General features: G+C 51.9%; 1 pseudogene; it reads right to left on the bottom strand.

The window, feature by feature from the left end:
* Positions 1-2,699: 2,699 nt before the first annotated feature.
* Positions 2,700-17,395, bottom strand: LOC147666508 (uncharacterized; annotated as a pseudogene).
* Positions 17,396-17,724: the final 329 nt, after the last annotated feature.

The raw sequence follows: 17,724 nt of genomic DNA, 5'->3' as shown, positions 1-17,724 counted from the left end.
GCACACAAGAGCCAGCCCAAGCACCCTCCAGGACACCAGTGCTGGGCAGGAAAGAGGACGGCAGCCACTTGTCTGACACGGACCCTCACCAAGGCCCGCCCCTGCACTGACACCACAAACAGCAGGGGCGACAGAGAGGAAACAAGGCCAGCAGCACCCCATCAAGCCAGGTAGGGGGACCAGGAGCCCCGCCCAGCTTAGCCCCCGGGCCCCAAAACAGCCTCATCAGCGCGTCTTTCAGACTGGCCAAGTCCTAGGAAGACGCGCGCTGTAACCCGGAAGGAAACCTGAGGAACGGCACCCCAGCCACAAAGGGCCGGGCGCCCATCAACGCGACTCCCAGCAAGCCCGGCAGGCCAGGAGACGCGGAACAGGATGTCGAGGACAGCCCAGCAGCCCGACGAGACATCCATGGAAGAAACACACAGGTAAGCAGCAAACACGTCCCATTCTGTTGGAAGACAGAGAAAAAGAACAAGCTGCATGCTGGGTTTGTACCGCTTATGTACTCCCAGTGGGAGGGAGTGGGTTAGGTATCCCAGCATGCTCCTGTTCTTTTTTTTCTGTCGCTGAGATAGTGATCGCCACTATGTTTAGGAATGGGACGAGGACAGGAGGGACCTGGGGGTAATGAAATAGTTTCAGGTGAGAAAGGTTCTGCTATTAAACGAGGTTCTGGTAATGAGAGGTCTGCATGAGTGAGGTCTGGTAATGAATGATGTTTCGGTGAGTGAGGTTCAGGTGGGAGAGGTTTTGGTGAGTGAGGTTCAGGTGGGTGAGGTTTTGGTGAGTGAGGTTCTGATAATGAGTAGGGGTTGAGTGAGAGTGGTTCTGGTAATGAATTAGGTTGGGGTGAGAGGGGTTCCGGTAATGAAGGTGGTTCGGGTGAATGCGTTTCTGGAAATGAATGAGGTTTTTGTTAGTGATATTCTGGTAATGAGTTAGGTTCGGGTGAATGAAGTTCTGGTTAGTGATATTCTGGTAAGGAATGAGGTTCGGTGAGTGAGGTTCAGGTAATGAGTGAGGTTCGGGTGACTTCAGTTCTGGTAATGAGTGAGGTTCGAGTGAATGAAGTTCTGGTAATGAGTTAGGTTCAGGTGAATGAGGTTCTGGTAATAAATGCGGTTCGGGTGAGTAAATGTCTGGTTTTCAGATGAGGAAACTGCCAGAATGCATCCCTTCATAGGTCACCACTGATGGCATTACAATGAATGTTCTCCCAGCCTTGCACCACAGACGGGTGGTAAAGAGGCAAACAGACCACAAGTCCTCTACACGCATCTCTGGTCACTCAGCCAATGTCACAGGGCATCATTTGTACAGCTTTTGTGACATGAAATAATCCAAATTGTCACAACTGTTGCAGTATGATGGCTTGACGGTAACAGTGGTACAGGCACTTTGAAGAACGGCCTCTTGTGAAATACCCTGGGGCCTGCTAATTATGTTTTTGACAAATTAAGTGTCATGGGCAGGGCAGGGCTAGACTAATGCAGGCAGAGAACATCTTTTAAACAAGCATTTGCAATGCAATAGGTCTCGCATTTACGCGAGTTTGAGCTATAACTGAGTTTTAGAAAACATAAATAAAAGGCATTGTCATTTACAATGCCAATTACTTTAACTCGTTAAGTTAGTGGGATCAATCAGGATGGATAATATGGAAAGTTGAAATTAAGTTGTGCTAAGAGTACTGTCAGCAAGGTGACCACCCATAAATATTATGCACACCTTGAGCAAGGCAAGGCAGCATATATTGTGGTAATGGCAGCTTCAAAATGTTGCTCTACCTAGGACAGGAAAGTACTGCTTCCAGGCTGGGTTCCTTAAGTAGCCTTAGCAGCATGCCATGGGCTGTTTTCCACTACCCTTGCACCAGTTACTAGCAATTATTATTTCATAAAGTTGCTGTGGCAAGTTTGGTCATTGCACACTGTAAAGATAACAATCTGTGTTGGTATTCCAAACAGATGCACCTAAAAATAACACCAGGGAAATGTGAACAATTGTAATATGTCACCAGGCGTTATGATGACGTCAGGCACTGGTTTTGACTGATCGTGCAAAACACCAAGACATGATACTCGCAATGCTTAAAAACAAAGGTGTGTAGACCCAGACGAGAGCCACTTAATGAAAGATGAAATAAAATACATTTAAGACGTTTGCGGCTTCTTTTTTATTTTTTTTACATTTTAGCAGTGCACTAGCAGCCGTTGGCATGGCTTTGCAATGGTCATGGTATCTGAAGGTGAATTTCCATTTGGATCACCTAGGCGTTAATTTTTCTACTGTAATCATAATTCCAATGGGCCTACTGCCTGGGATTACCAGGCCCGTCGGAATTAACAGATCACTCTTAATGATCACCCTAGTGTGAAAGGCAGTCTTCCTGTATGTCAGCCATCTGTAGAGGAAGCACAACCTGTTCCATGGCCCTCCTTAAACAACACATGCCAACCCCTCCATATTCCAGCAAGCATTTGCAATGCAATAGGTCTCGTATTACTGAATGTTTCAGCTATTGGTGTTGCATTATTATTGGCAATGCCAATAGCTCAAACTTTAATAATGCGAGACCTATTGCATTTGCAGCGGCCCTTCATTTATGGAGGAACTCACTGTCTTCATCAGCGACCAATACTCGCAAAGTGACAATCAGACCTTCACGGGTGACTTCAATGTCCACTGGGGCTCACCGCAAGACTCTTCGGCGAATTTGCTAGCCACCTTCCTCTCTGAAAACAATCTTATCCAACACAGCACAGAAACAACACACTCATTGCACTGAAATGGTTTTTCTCCAGTGTGTGTTCGCTGATGTCCATGTAGGACTGATAAGCAACAAAATCTCCTCCCACATTCATTGGACAGGAATGGTTTTGTCCCTGTGTGTGTTTGTTGATGATGCATTAATCCTGAAGAGGAACTAAAACAACTTCCACATTTACTGCAATGGTATGGTTTTACTCCAGTGTGTGTTCGCTGATGACTCATGAGTGTTGATGATTCTGTAAAACTACTTCCACATTCACTGGATTGATATGGTTTTTCCCCTGTGTGTGTTCTCTGATGCCGTTTTAGGTCTGATAAATATACAAAGCTCTTACCACATTCATTGCACTTGAATGGTTTTTCCCCAGTGTGTGTTCGCTGACTCATGAGTTTTGATGATTCCGTAAAAATACATCCACATTCACGGCAATGATATGGTTTGTCCCCTGTGTGTGTTCACTGATGCTTTTTTAGGTCTGATAATTGACTAAAGCTCTTCAGACATTCATTGCATTTGTATGGCTTTTCTCCTTCGTGTGTTCTCTGATGCAGTTTTAGGCTTGGTAAATATACTCTGTTTTATATAGCAGATCCCCCATTCCTTTTCACTTTCAGTTAACTGTGATTTTCGCAGCTTGCCGTGGAATAGCCTGAAAGAGTTTACAATACACCTCTAGCACTGAATGATGGTCTGATATCACTTTAGGAAGCAAAGTACTGCTGTAACCGCCTCATGATCCGAGCTGGTATTGGACATGTTTACACAAAAAGTGGTTGATCAGTGTTGCCTTAATTTGCTAGAGGCCATTTCTTCATCTTGAGCCACGGAGGTGCACAGCTGAGACTCGTAGAACCACAAAATTGCCCTTGACAGTACTTCCAAAATATGTCCGTTTATGTTCAGGTAAGGCTGCCTCTCTCAGGACTTATCAATCAATCAATCTATCAATCAATCAATCAAAACACTTGTAAAGCACGCTACTTACCCGTGAGGGTCTCAAGGCGCTGAGGGGAGGGGTTGCCGCTACTGCTCGAAGAGCCAGGTCTTGAGGAGTCTTCTGAAGGCGAGTAGGTCTTGGGTCTGACTAAGCATGGGCGAATTTTGCGAATCTCGCGTTCGCGAATTTTGCAGGTTTGCGAACTCGCAATCCGCAAAATCCGCGAATTCTCGCGAATTTGCGGATTTTTTTTTTGTGTTTGCGCGGGTTTCTGCCAGTTCGCGAGGGTTTTTTACAATGACGCAAATTGCGAACTTACCTGTCGGGTCGCAAGTTTCGCGAACTTGTTGTTTCTACGTGTCCAGCCTGTTTGGGACACTCTTCTTCATCACTGCCACTCTCTGTCACCGTTGCCACTCTCTGACTACTCATGCCACCCTCTGGCCCACCCATGCCACCCTCTGTTTCATCACAGCACCCTCTGGTTGTCCAGTCAGTGTACATTATTGTGGCAACGCAAGCACACCTTCCCTGCCTCAAGTGACCTGAATTAATTTGGGGCTGATTAATGTGTCACAGAATATTTTTTTAGCTGGCACCTGCTTCCTTAGTGCTTCCTGATTAGTGATCTTTTGCACTTGCTAAGTGCTTTCATTGTTGCAAAATTAGTTACAACACCTGCCCTGCCCCAACTGACAATAATGAATTAGGGGCTGATTAATGGATTTGAACTTCCAGCCTGGCTCCTGCTTGTCTCCCTTAGCTGTAATTCAGGACCTTTGTGGCATATGTGTAACTATTCTGAGGTTCAGAGCAGGGTCACATAATAGTTTCAACTGGCAACTGAACTCTGGAGGGGCCCCTCAGGAAGCACTACAGGAAATGGCTACTAATGATGAGCCTGAACTTTTGAACCTGGTAAGTAGTTACTTTCAGTTTTGCTAAGATCGTATTTCTGCAATTTTGCACTTATTCGCGGGGCGCGAACTCACGCGAACAGTGCGAACAGCTGCTCGCGGATTTGCGGATTTTGCCGGAGATTAGCAAATCTCGCGGATTGCGAATTTACCGAAAATCCGCGAGCGAAACGGATTTTCCGCCCATGCTTAGGTCTGACGTAGGTGGGTAGGGAGGGTGTTCCAGGTCTAGGTGGTAAGGTAGGAGAAGGATCTGCCGCCGGAGGTTATTTGTTGGATGCGGGGGACATACGCGAGGGCGAGGCTGGCGGAGCGGAGCTGGCGGGTCGGGTGTAAAAGTTGAGTCTGCTGTTCAGGTAGGCTGGTCCGTCGTTGTGGAGTGCTTTGTGTGCATGGGTGAGGAGCTTGAAGGTTATCCTCTTGTCGACGGGGAGCCAGTGTAGATCTCTCAGGTGGGGGGTGATGTGGCTGCTGCTGGGGACGTTGACGATCAGTCGGGCAGAGGCATTTTGGATGTGTTGTAGTCGTCGTAGGTGTTTGGCTGGCATTCCTGCATAGAGTGCGTTGCCGTAGTCCAGTCTGCTGCTGACGAGGGCCTTTGTCACGTTCTTCTTGTTTCGGTCGGGATCCCCTTTTAGATCCTGCAGAGCATGCAGAGGGTATTGTAGCAGGAGGAGGAGACGGCGTTGACCTGTTTAGACATGGAGAGGGAGGAGTCAAGGACGAATCCTATGTTGCGTGCATGATCGGTGGGTGTTGGTGCTGTTCTCATTGTGGTCGGCCACCAGGAGTCGTCCCAGGCTGAGGGGGTGAGTCCGAGGATGAGTACCTCCGTCTTGTCTGAGTTCAGCTTCAGACGGGTGTTCTGCATCCAGTTGGCGACTGCCTTCATTCCCACATGATTTAGAAAAGGGGGTGGTGATGAACAGAGTGTCTGAGTTAAACAGACCACTCTTACCCAGTCCAAAGATCAGGGCTTGATCCATCACCGTTATTTATCTCACTGCCCCATCCCAGCTCAGAACCTGTCTATATGTAAATCAGTCTGTCCCTGGCCCAGTGCATCATGGGAACAGGGCAGACTAAACTACCAAGCCAATTCTTCACCAGAAAGGAGACAAGCTACCGGGGATCCACTTTTAGATCCTGCAGAGCATGCAGAGGGTATTGTAGCAGGAGGAGGAGACGGCGTTGACCTGTTTAGACATGGAGAGGGAGGAGTCAAGGACGAATCCTATGTTGCGTGCAGGATCGGTGGGTGTTGGTGCTGTTCTCATTGTGGTCGGCCACCAGGAGTCGTCCCAGGCTGAGGGGGTGAGTCCGAGGATGAGTACCTCCGTCTTGTCTGAGTTCAGCTTCAGACGGGTGTTCTGCATCCAGTTGGCGACTGCCTTCATTCCCACATGAGCTTGGTATTGGAGGTGTGTGGGTCCTTGGTGAGGGAGAGGATGAGCTGGGTGTCGTCGGCGTAGGAGATGATGTTGAGTTTGTGTTGGCGGGCCACTTGTGCCAGGGGGGCCATGTAGATGTTAAACAGCGTCGGGCTGAGGGATGAGCCCTGGGGGATGTGGCAGATGAAGTTGGTGGCCTCGGATCGGAAGGGCGGAAGGCGGACACTCTGGGTTCTCCCGGAGAGGAAGGACGTGGTCCAGTCAAGGGCCTTCTCTTGGATTCCGGCTTCCAGGAGGCTTGTCTTTAGAGTGCGATGGCAGACCGTGTCGAAAGCGGCTGACAGGTCCAGGAGGATGAGGGCTGATGTTTCGCCGTTGTCTAGTTGGCACCTGAAGTCGTCTGTGGCGGCGATGAGGGCTGTCTCGGTGCTGTGGTTTCGTCTGAACCCGGACTGGGACAGGTCCAAGATGTTGTTGTCTTCCAGGGGGCGGGCCAGTTGCATGTTGATGATTTTCTCGATGACCTTCACCGGGAACGGGAGCAGGGAGATGGGCCGGAAGTTCTTGAGGTCCTTGGGGTCCGCCTTGGGCTTCTTGAGGAGGGTGTAGATTTTGACGTGTTTCCAGCTTTCCAGGAATGTTGCTGTTTCGAAGGAGATGTTGATGTCCTTCCGTAGTTGGAGTGCAATGGCAGCATCTGCTTTGTTGAATACGTGGCGTGGGCACGGGTCTGACGGAGATCCTGAGTGGATGGAGTTCATGACCTTGCGTGTCTCATCGTCATTGACGTTGGACCAGGAGGTCAGGCGGTTGGCGCTGGTGGTGTTCACAGGGGGGGTGGGGTCTGGCGTAGTCGAGCCGGTCATTGTGTTGAAGCTATCATGGATGTCAGCGATCTTGCGGTGGAAAAAGATGGCTAGTGAGTTGCACAGTTCTTGTTAGGGCGGTATGTTGTTGGTGCTGGGGTTGGAGAGTTCTTTTACGATGCTGAAGAGCTCTTTGCTGTCGTGGTCGTTGTTATCCAGGTAGTTTTTGAAAAAGGATCTCTTGGCTATTCCGATGAGGTGGTGATGTCTGCGAGTGGCGTCCTTGTGGGTTTTGCTGTTGTTCGAAGTGCATTCATGGAGCCATATCTTCTCCAGTTTCCGGCAGGTGCGTTTAGGTCTGCAGCTCCTTAGTAAACCAGGTGGCTCTCTTGCTGGTGTGGTTGTTGGACGGTTTCTTGAGTGGAGCGAGGGTGTTGGCGCATTTGTCCATCCACTGTCTGGTGTTGCGGGCTGCGTCATCTGGGTTGGTGGGGTCGGTGGGTGGGTTCTGGGCGAGGGTGGTGATCAGCTGGTCTTCGGTGACTTTGCTCCAGCAGCGGCGAGGCAGCTGTTGGGTGCGGCGGTGCGTGGTTGGTTTGTTGAAGGTGAAATGGATGCAGCGCTGGTCAGTCCAGTGGAGTTCCGTGGTGTGGTCGAAGGAGACGTGGGTGCCTGTGGAGAAGATGGGGTCCAGTGTGTGGCCGAGGGTGGCGGAGTTGGCGTTGTTGTTGTTCTCGAAGTGGAAATTCAGGTCCCCGAGGAGGATGTAGTCTGTGGAGGCGAGTGCGTGGGTGCTGGCTAGGTCGGCGATGGAGTCGCTAAATTGTGCTCGGGGTCTGGGCGGTCTGGTGATGAGTGTTCCTCTGAGGGTGGTGGTGGGGTCGGTGTTGATCCGGAAGTGCAGGTGTTCGGCGGTGTTAAGGGTGTCGTCTGCATGGGTGGTGACCTTGAGAATGGACTTGTGGACGATGGATATTCCTCCTCCGATTCCGTTGGTGCGATCCCTGCGGGTGATTTTGTAGCCGTCCGGGATGGCTATGGCAATGTCTAGCTCAGAGGAGTCGTTCCACCACCAGGTCTCGGTCAGGAAGGCCACGTCTGGGGCGGATGTGTCGAGCAGGTCCCAGAGCTCGACGGCGTGTTTGCATGCGGAGCGGGTGTTGAGGAGTATGCATCGGAGGTGTTTGGGTCCGGTCCTTGGAGGTTTAGTGGTTCTGTCGCAGGTGAAGATGCAGGTGTGGCGGGTGAAAGGTCCGTGAGTCTGTGTCGGTGTGGCTTGGAAGCAGGTGTGGTTTCCGCCGGTGTTGAGTGCGTAGAGGGTGCTGGCATTGTAGCGGAGTCTGGTGTTGTGGCATTCACCGGGTTCTGTGGTTCTGGCGCTGGGCATGGTCCAGTCGCGGATGGGCACAGATAAGCTTGCCTTTGGCGTGCCTTCAGTGCGCCAGCGGCGTACCCGCTGCATGCGCCGCTGGCGCACAGAAGGCACGCCAAAGGCAAGCTCGTCTGCGCCCATCCGCGACTGGACCATGCCCAGCGCCAGAACCCCTTAACCCCGGAATGGCCATAAGAGGGGGATAGGGAGGGAGGAGCAGCTGGGAGGCGGGAGCGGGGTGTCCAATGGGATACAGGGTGGTGGGGCTGCAGGGACTCAGCGGCGGGAACGAGGGAGCGGGAAACAGCGGCGGCAGGCAGGAGCAACGAGGCAGCTGGCGGCTGTATGGTGGCGTGGGGAGTGACCTGCCTGCGAGCAGGGTCAAAGGTCGCTCACGATCACAGAAGTGGCAGACAGCCGTATCGAACCCTACCAGAGTGGGGCTCGAGGAGCAGCAGTGTACAGCGGAGCTGTGGGGGAGAGCGCAGGCTTCAGACCGAGGGTCTGGGGTCTAGCTCGCGCTCCCCACTGCAGTCGCCATAAGTAGAGGAGGAGAGAGGAAACGAGCAGCTGGGGGCAAGAACAGCGGTAAAAACAGTGACAAGGACACAGTGAGGGGGCACTGAGAGGGGAGATAGGTACGGGCGGCAAAGAGTGAAAACAAACCACAATAATGTACAAAAATGAATGAAAAGCTCAATAAAACCACCTGAGGCAAGGTTACAATAAAATACAGAGCAAAAAGGCAGGGTGGAGAAACACGATCACAGAAGTGGCAGAGAGCAGTATCGAACCCTACCAGAGTGAGGCTCGAGGCACAGCAGTGTACAGCGGAGCTGTGGGGGAGAGAGCAGGCCTCGGACCTAGAGTCTGGGGTCTAGCTCGCGCTCCCCGCTGCAGTCACCATAAGTAGGGGAGGGGGAGGAAACGAGCAGCTAGGGCTGGGAACAGCGGTAAAAACAGTGACAAGAGCACAGTGAGGGGGGCTGAGAGAGGAGATGGGCACGGGCGGCGAGGAGGGAAAACCACAATAAAGGTACAAAAATAAACAAAAAGCACAATAAAACCACTTGGGGCAAGTTTACAATAAAATACAGAGCAAAAAGGCAGGGAGGAGAAACACGATCACAGAAGTGGCAGAGAGCAGTATCGAACCCTACCAGAGTGGGGCTCGAGGAGCAGCAGTTTACAGCGAAGCTGTGGGGGAGAGAGCAGGCCTCGGACCTAGGGTCTGGGGTCTAGCTCGTGCTCCCCGCTGCAGTCACCATAAGTAGGGGAGGGGGAGGAAATGAGCAGCTAGGGCTGGGAACAGCGGCAAAAACAGTGACAAGAGCACAGTGAGGGGGGCTGAGAGGGGAGATGGGCACGGGCGGCGAGGAGGGAAAACCACAATAAGGTACAAAAATGAACAAAAAGCAACATAAAACCACTTGGGGCAAGTTTACAATAAAATACAGAGCAGAAAGGCAGGGCAGGGAAACACGATCACAGAAGTGGCAGAGAGCAGTATCGAACCCTACCAGAGTGCGGCTCGAGGCGCACCAGTGTACAGCGGAGCTGTGGGGGAGAGAGCAGGCCTCGGTCCGAGTTTACCTCAATACTAGAACTCAATGTTTTTGACTTTGCTTTTGCAGATTTACAGTATTATCATCATTATTCTTAAGCATTTTGTACAATCAAGGATTGTTTTCCGTCGGATATAAAGAGATTTAAATTACTTAAATGGAAAATACCGGAATGTGCATATTCAATTTTTAGTTGGTTGTAAAAGCATCTCATTTATTACTATTGTTGAAACTTATGAAGACATATTTAAGACACATTTAACAATACACAGATCTTTGCATAAAAGTTCCTTTGAATACGCCACATCTTATTTATTGCAGCAAAGGTGTTCATAGAGTAACTTAACAAAAAAAAGGGCGCTTGCACAGCACACATATACTAGTTACAGGTGTAGGTAGATGCATATGGTCACGGTTTTGTCAAAACAAGAACAGCTCTTGGAGTAAGAGATGGATCAGGAAGACTCAAGACAGCAAGTTGGACATCCGGAGGTTGTGCCATACATCAAATCTTATTGTTCATGGAGGTGCCTGGTTTCAATCACTACTAACTCTTTTCAGGAGGATTACCTTTGCTCTAGTCTAAAAGCCTGATTACGGGGACCTTTTGTGCGCTGATTGTGTTTGGGGCTCTATCTGGGCCATGTAGGCCCTGCATCATGTATCGATCCTCTCCCCATATAAGGTCCCTGTCCAATCTAAAATGGCGGTGCTTCTAAGACTCTAGGAATCTAGATATTGACATAGGACTTGGCATGTCCTTTTTATGGACATGAACGAAGGACTATCATGTTCTATAGCTTCTAGGTATTTCCAAGATGGCGCCATCTTAGAATGATGTTGTTTACAATTCTGCTTCGATTTCCAGACTGGCTCGGTCTATCAAATTTCCAAGTGCATCCTAGTCCACAGTTCATTCCTCTAATCCGGATTCTATCTTCCTAATTGCATAATCTAGTTTCACCTAATGTATTTCAACTTCCCTTTTTTATATTTGCAGCTGGTCCCTCTCTTCAGGATTTGCTGATTTCGTCCTAGTAATCGCATGCATATTGGCCTCTTTGGCTTGACGCTACGCTCTCCACTTCTGAAATGCAGAGCTACAACGTGTTTACAAGATTACTGTGCAGCCCTGCATTTCTCCCTGTGCTGGGGCTAAATTTAGCTGCCTAGCGCCAATGCAGGCAGCCTTGTATCATGGTGCAAGGGTGCCTGCGTTGAGGCGAACAGGCCTGACAAGTACCATGCATCAGGGGTTAGACTGACACATTTCAATGTGGTGGTCCGCATCACCGTACTGAAATGCAAAGTCACACACTTTTATGGCTTCCTGAGCTGTCAAGTGCTGGAGCACTGCTATTCCATGGAGGGGCGCTGTTAGCCGATAAATGTACACACTCTTGCAAGCAGTACTAACAGTGCCACACAGAGCTTGGCATCACCATCACCGTTCCTTTGTAAAGCGTACATGTTTCTATTACTGTCATGTTTTACATCTCAAACCTTGATTTCCAAACCTGTGCTGAATATTCTCAGCCAGCAGCCCATCCTGACATGGTTGGAGGGGGGGCCTGATCCAGTCACTTATTGCGATTGTGAGGATGATTAAGTGGTGATAAACAGGTTTGACATTGAAATCCATCGGCTTTGAGTCTCTGTGCCCTTCCCTTTAAGATTTGACTAACCAACAGTGTTACATCAGGCCCCTCATACCTCTCTGAGGAGGAACACCCTAGACCAGGGGTCTTAAAATGTCTTAATGCCACCCCCCCCCCAACCCCACAGCGATCGTCGGGCTCCCCTCAGAATTTTTGACAATTATTCTATTCAATTGGCAATGTTTAAATATGTCTAAACTTATTTAAGCATTGCAGTTAAGTACTGTTTTAAGAATGCAATCAAACACATGATTGCCAAACATACTATTCTGGTCAGGTAGGCTTTATATAGCCTTATGGCCCGCTGCCGAGGGCATGCATCTCGGGACTATAACGGGTTCAGGGCCCTTAATAACCGGTATATCCTGTAGCAGAAGGGCTATAAGGCTATTAGAACATTCCACCCACTTAGGGTAGAATGTTCTAAATTAAAAAGAGAAAAATATGAAGACAAACATTGGAATGTTGGAGCTACAGACTTATACCAGCCATTACAAGCCCGGAGCTGCTTCAATGGAGCTCCCGACATCCAATGTTCTAATAACGGGTACAAGTACCCAGAGTGTGTTCATTTGATGTGGGGGTTTTGAAAAACATTTGGAGTCCCGTCCCTTTTGACACATACTCCTAGCTAGTATATAAGTATATAAATGTCAAAACATGTTAGTGACGGCCCATTGGAGAGCAGCTTACTGCTGCTCTTTATGTTAAGCTTAAAACAAAGCACCGTTATCCGCATAATGCTTCTTTTGACCTGAGTCTAGCGCCCCACCTGGGATCATCTCTAGCCACCCTAGGAGGGCCCGCCCCCAGTCTGAGGCCCCCCACCTGGGATCATCAAAGGCCCCCCTGGGAGGGCCCGCCCCCAGTCTGAGGCCCCCCACCTGGGATCTTCTCAGGCCCCCCTAGGAGGGCCCGCCCCCAGTCTGAGGCCCCCCACCTGGGATCATCTCAGGCCACCCTAAGAGGGCCCGCCCCCAGTCTGAGGCCCCCCACCTGGGATCATCTCAGGCCCCCCTGGGACGGCCCACCCCCAGTCTGAGGCCCCCCACCTGGGATCATCTCAGGCCCCCCTAAGAGGGCCCGCCCCCAGTCTTAGGCCCCCCACCTGGGATCATCTCAGGCCCCCTGAGAGGGCCCGCCCCCAGTCTGAGGCCCCCCACCTGGGATCATCTCTAGCCCCCCCCAGTCTGAGGCCCCCCACCTGGGATCATCAAAGGCCTCCTGGGAGGGCCCGCCCCCATTCTGAGGCCCCCCACCTGGGATCATCAAAGGCCCCCCTGGGAGGGCCCGCCCCCAGTCTGAGGCCCCCCACCTGGGATCATCTCTAGCCCCCCTAGGAGGGCCCGCCCCAGTCTGAGGCCCCCACCTGGGATCATCTCTAGCCACCCTAGGAGGGCCCGCCTCCAGTCTGAGGCCCCCCGCCTGGGATCATCTCAGGCCCCCCTGGGAGGGCCCGCCCCCAGTCTGAGGCCCCCCACCTGGGATCATCTCAGGTCCCCCTAGGAGGGCCCGCCCCCAGTCTGAGGCCCCCCACCTGGGATCATCAAAGGCCCCCCTGGGAGGGCCCGCCCCCAGTCTGAGGCCCCCCACCTGGGATCATCTCTAGCCCCCCCCAGTCTGAGGCCCCCCACCTGGGATCATCAAAGGCCCCCCTGGGAGGGCCCGCCCCCAGTCTGAGGCCCCCCACCTGGGATCATCTCAGGCCCCCCTAGGAGGGCCCGCCCCCAGTCTGAGGCCCCCCACCTGGGATCATCTCAGGCCCCCCTGGGAGGGCCCGCCCCCAGTCTGAGGCCCCCCACCTGGGATCATCTCAGGTCCCCCTAGGAGGGTCCGCCCCCTGTCTAAGGCCCCCCACCTGGGATCATCTCTAGCCCCCCCCAGTCTGAGGCCCCCCACCTAGGATCATCAAAGGCCCCCCTGGGAGGGCCCGCCCCCAGTCTGAGGCCCCCCACCTGGGATCATCTCTAACCCCCCTAGGAGGGCCCGCCCCAGTCTGAGGCCCCCCACCTGGGATCATCTCTAGCCCCCCTGGGAGGGCCCGCCCCCAGTCTGAGGCCCCCACCTGGGATCATCTCTAGCCCCCCTGGGAGGGCCCGCCCCCAGTCTGAGGCCCCCCACCTGGGATCATCAAAGGCCCCCCTGGGAGGGCCCGCCCCCAGTCTGAGGCCCCCCACCTGGGATCATCTCAGGTCCCCCTAGGAGGGCCCGCCCCCAGTCTGAGGCCCCCCACCTGGGATCATCAAAGGCCCCCCTGGGAGGGCCCGCCCCCAGTCTGAGGCCCCCCACCTGGGATCATCTCAGGCCCCCCTAGGAGGGCCCGCCCCCAGTCTGAGGCCCCCCACCTGGGATCATCTCAGGCCCCCCTGGGAGGGCCCGCCCCAGTCTGAGGCCCCCAACCTGGGATCATCTCTAGCCCCCCTGGGAGGGCCCGCCCCCAGTCTGAGGCCCCCAACCTGGGATCATCTCTAGCCCCCCTGGGAGGGCCCGCCCCCAGTCTGAGGCCCCCACCTGGGATCATCAAAGGCCCCCCTGGGAGGGCCCGCCCCCAGTCTGAGGCCCCCCACCTGGGATCATCTCTAGCCCCCCTAGGAGGGCCCGCCCCAGTCTGAGGCCCCCCACCTGGGATCATCTCAGGCCCCCATGTGAGGGCCCGCCCCCAGTCTGAGGCCCCCCACCTGGGATCATCTCAGGTCCCCCTAGGAGGGCCCGCCCCCAGTCTGAGGCCCCCCACCTGGGATCATCAAAGGCCCCCCTGGGAGGGCCCGCCCCCAGTCTGAGGCCCCCCACCTGGGATCATCTCAGTCCCCCCTGGGAGGGCCCGCCCCCAGTCTGAGGCCCCCCACCTGGGATCATCTCAGGCCCCCCTAGGAGGGCCCGCCCCCAGGCTGAGGCCCCCCACCTGGGATCATCTCAGGCCCCCCTGGGAGGGCCCGCCCCCAGTCTGAGGCCCCCCACCTGGGATCATCTCTAGCCCCCCTGGGAGGGCCCGCCCCCAGTCTGAGGCCCCCACCTGGGATCATCAAAGGCCCCCCTGGGAGGGCCCGCCCCCAGTCTGAGGCCCCCCACCTGGGATCATCTCAGGTCCCCCTAGGAGGGCCCGCCCCCAGTCTGAGGTCCCCCACCTGGGATCATCAAAGGCCCCCTTGGGAGGGCCCGCCCCCAGTCTGAGGCCCCCCACCTGGGATCATCTCAGGCCCCCCTGGGAGGGCCCGCCCCCAGTCTGAGGCCCCCCACCTGGGATCATCAAAGGCCCCCCTGGGAGGGCCCGCCCCCAGTCTGAGGCCCCCCACCTGGGATCATCTCAGGTTCCCCTAGGAGGGCCCGCCCCCAGTCTGAGGCCCCCCACCTGGGATCATCTCAGGCCCCCCTAGGAGGGCCCGCCCCCAGTCTGAGGCCCCCCGCCTGGGATCATCAAAGGCCCCCCTGGGAGGGCCCGCCCCCAGTCTGAGGCCCCCCACCTGGGATCATCAAAGGCCCCCCTGGAAGGGCCCGCCCCCAGTCTGAGGCCCCCCACCTGGGATCATCTCAGGTTCCCCTAGGAGGGCCCGCTCCCAGTCTGAGGCCCCCCACCTGGGATCATCTCAGGCCCCCCTGGGAGGGCCCGCCCCCATTCTGAGGCCCCCCACCTGGGATCATCTCAGGTCCCCCTAGGAGGGCCCGCCCCCAGTCTGAGGCCCCCTGCCCTAGACATACATTTCAAGCATTCTCAGATCCTAAATAAAACATCACATAAGATCTGACAGCATGAGAGTGAATTAATCAATCAAGATTTATTTAGAAACTAATTAATATCTCACGAAAGTAATACAGCAATAGTACAGAAGACATCAATGAATCTATTCATAAACACTGGTAGGAAACAAGGAACTGGTGGATCAAAAGGATAAAATACATCCTATATCGAAAACCGATTAAAAATTCAAAGATACACAAACTGACTACAAAGATTCCATGGTTAATCACGCCACTAAAAAATTGTCATCCAAGAATGCAAAATGGTGATTTTGCCTAACTATCACACAACATGTGGCTCAGTGACATTTATAAATGATTCCTCACTCTCCTGAAGAGAAGCCGTGTGCTCACCCTCGCTATGACACAGCATGCGGGTTCGAGAGTTTCATTATTAATCTGTATCTGCTGAACAGACACCATATGCTCGGCCTGGCTATCACACAGCTGCAGCTCCGTGACCTTCATTATTGATCCACCACTCTTCTGAAGTGAAGCATGGTGCTCGGCCTGGCTATCACACGGCTGCAGCTCCGTGACCTTCTTTATTGATCCTGCACGCTTCTGAAGTGAGGTGCCTGGCTATAACACAGCTGCAGCTCTGGCACCTTCATTATTGATCCTACACTCCTCCGAAGTGTGCTCGGCCTGGCTATCAAACAGCAGCAGTTCTGTGACCTTCATTATTGATCCTGCACTCTTCTGAAGTGAAGTACTCGGCCTGGCTATAACACAGCTGCAGCTCTGCAACTGTCATTATTGATCCTGCACTCTTTTGAAGAGAGGCTGACGTCTTTGTAGGTTTGAAAGTTCACAAAAGATCTTCACACATTTACTGCAATGATATGGCTTTATCCCTGTGTGTTTGTTCGCTGATCAATCCTTAATGTTGAAGATTCACTAAACCTACGTCAACATTCACTGCACTTGAATGATTGTTTGTGTGTGTTTTCTAATACCGTATATCTCTTCTCACATTCATTGAATTTGAATGTTTTTTCCACCTTGTATTCACAGATGTTTCCTTAATGTTGACGATTCACTAAAACTACTTCCCCATTCACTGAAATGATACGGTTTTTCCCTAGTGTGTGTTATCTGATGCTGTTTTAGGTGTGATAATCAACTGAACCTCTTCAAACATTCACTGAAATGATATTTTTTTCCAGTGTGTGTTCTCTGGTGCTGTTTTAGGCTTGATAATCGACTAAACATCTTCACACATTCACTGCATTTATATGGTTTTTCTCCAGTGTGTGTTCGCTGATGAATCCTTAATGTTGAAGATTCAATAAAACTTATTCCACATTCACTGCACTTGAATGATTTTTCCTGTGTGTGTGTTCTCTGATGCCGTTTTAGTCCTGATACATATATAAAGCTCTTCCCACATTCACTGCACTTGAATGGTTTTTCCCCTGTATGTGTTCGTTGATGAACCTTTAATGTTGATGAGTCACTAAAACTACTTCCACATTCACTGCACTGGAATGGTTTTTCCCCAGTGTGCGTTCTCTGATGCCGCTTTAGGTTGGATAATCGACTAAACCTTTGCACACATTCACTGCAATGATATGGTTTTTCTCCAGTGTGTGTTCTCTGATGAATCCTTAATGCTTTAGATTCACTAAACCTCTTCAGACATTCACTGCACTTGAATGGTTTTTCCCCTGTGTGAGCTCGCTGATGAATCCTTAATGTTGATGAAGTCCTAAAACTACTTCCACATTCACTGCACTGGAATGGTTTTTCCCCTGTGTGTGTTCCTTGATGCTGTTTTAGGTGGGATAATCGATTAAACATCTTCACACATTCACTGCAATGATATGGTTTTTCTCCAGTGTGTGTTCTCTGATGGTATTTTAGGTCTGTTAATTGAAAAAAGCTCTTCAGACATTCACTGCACTTGAATGGTTTTTCCCCTGTGTGTGTTCGCAGATGATTTTTTAATTTTGACGAATCAATAAAACTACTTCCACATTCAGTGCAACGATATGGTTTTTCCCCTGTGTGTGTTCGTTGATGTCTTTGTAGGCCTGATAACTGAATAAAACTCTTTACACATTCAGTGCATTTGAATTGCTTTTTCGCTGTGTGTGTTTGCTGATGGTGTTTTAATATTGATGACAAATTAAAGCCCTCACTGCATGTGTCTGAGACTTTTCTCTTAGTTAGTGTCTCTGGGTCTGGCATATACTTGTTTACATCGTGTGACTGTACTTCCTGAAGGGCCATCATGACTGATAAATCAGTTGTGTTATTCTTGCAATCCCTGTATGTGTCGTATTTTGCATGTTTGCTTTCAGATTAAAGAATAAAGTGTAATGGTCAACAACTACTTCCCAAACTCATAATGTGTGTAAGGCTTCTTCGTGGGCAATGGTGTCTTTAGACTGGATAATGGTTCTGCATGCTTGCGGGTAAAGATCCATCGTCCTTCTGGTCGGTGCACACTGGGACAGTACTCTGTATTTTAGAAAACAGAACCCTTATTTCTTTTAACCTTCATTTGTCTGACTCCACTCCATTGCGCTTTTCACTGGTTGCTGTGGATTGGTCTGAAACAG

Source organism: Lissotriton vulgaris, unplaced genomic scaffold (genome assembly GCF_964263255.1).
Source record: "Lissotriton vulgaris unplaced genomic scaffold, aLisVul1.2 SCAFFOLD_6717, whole genome shotgun sequence".
Classification (NCBI taxonomy): domain Eukaryota; kingdom Metazoa; phylum Chordata; class Amphibia; order Caudata; family Salamandridae; genus Lissotriton; species Lissotriton vulgaris.
This window is presented reverse-complemented; position numbering and strand designations above follow the sequence as displayed.